This window comes from Panthera uncia, chromosome B4, assembly GCF_023721935.1.
Source record: "Panthera uncia isolate 11264 chromosome B4, Puncia_PCG_1.0, whole genome shotgun sequence".
In the NCBI taxonomy this organism is placed as follows: domain Eukaryota; kingdom Metazoa; phylum Chordata; class Mammalia; order Carnivora; family Felidae; genus Panthera; species Panthera uncia.
This window is the reverse complement of record NC_064809.1, coordinates 62,904,897-62,906,398: the sequence shown is the minus strand read 5'-3', so window position 1 is coordinate 62,906,398 and position 1,502 is coordinate 62,904,897.

Here is a 1,502-nt window from a genome sequence, read left to right as displayed (position 1 = left end):
GTCTGCTTTAAAACAATTATTGCTCCAGAATTCATGCTAATTTTTTATTTCTGACTTTATTGTAAAATATTTGAGAGCCAATATTTATTTTTCCATTTTTGAATAGATACTATATTTCCATGGTTGAAATAGGAAAACAATGTAAAAAAGCATTCACCTCCTACTGAGGGATCTGGCTCCCTTGGTTCGCTTCCACCATACCCCTTGCTCTTTTACAGATAGCCATTTCTATAGGTCTCCACTGTTACTTTATCAAAAGTAACAAGGGGGAAAAAAACTAATATATATTCAAAATTTCTCCCTTTCTTTCATATAGGGTAAAAGTAAAATATGAGCCCTTTTATTTTCAATATCAATGGATCTCAAAGAAGTAAATAATTTCTTTCCTCTTTGATTTATTTAGAAATTGAGATAAATCACTTACTAATCTTGGGCTATTAGCTCTTCTAAATGAGGCAAATCTTCCTGTGATATTTGACTGACATTATTAATCATTCATAACTTCAAGGGAAGTCAACTTATGAAGCTACCAGCAGGGTTTTTAAATTGGTTTTACTTAAATACACAGTAATTAAAACGTCTACTGCTGATATAAGATTTATTTTAATGATTTTTACCATCTCTATACGACTTAGTAGGTATGTCAGAATTTTAAAATCTCAAGTTGAAATGTATGACTGCACTGGGTTATGAGAGTATTGCAAGACTCAACATTATAACTCTTTGAAGTAACAGCATTAAAATGCTTTGTCCCAGATAATAAACACATTATTTTTTTCTTGCCAACACAGAAACTGGAAAATCCATTCTGTTAATAATAAGGTCCAGGTTCTGCATAGCTCCGTTCACTGTTTAGGTCCCGGAGCATTACTTCAGCATCTTGTGGGGCGGGACTTCTATCCTCCTATTCGTGGGCCGGCCTTCTACTGTCACACAGGGCCCTATGCTGAGGATTCCCAGCCTGCTTTCATGCTCTGCTGTCAAGATCTTGAAATTCTGAATAATTTTTGAACAAGGAAGTCCACATTTTCATTCTGCACCAGATCTCACAAGTTACGTAAACAACTGTAACTTTTCTTTACTCTTTAACAGGATGTTACTATAGTTATGACTTATCTATCTTTATATTGCTTTCTACATTTAAATTACATTATGAATTATGTTTACTTTTGATACTGGCAATATTTTTTCCAGTGAGATTTATCTTCCTTGACAGCTAATATTGTAGCTGAATTATCCTTTCTGCTTAAGGTATTTCAATGATAGTTGATTCATGAAATGCTTAAGAAGGAACTCTGTCAGATGATTTCATTGTATACATGAAGGTTCCTTCAAATACAGTTAGACACCTAGACTAAGAAAATGGTGAGAATAACCATTCACTTAATTTAAAGGCCACTTCCCTCAATTGGTTGGTATTTTGTGCCTGCTGATATTACAATAGGTGACTTTAGGTTCTATAAACTCAATTCCAGATGTGTTAAAAGAAAGGTTCGATGGTA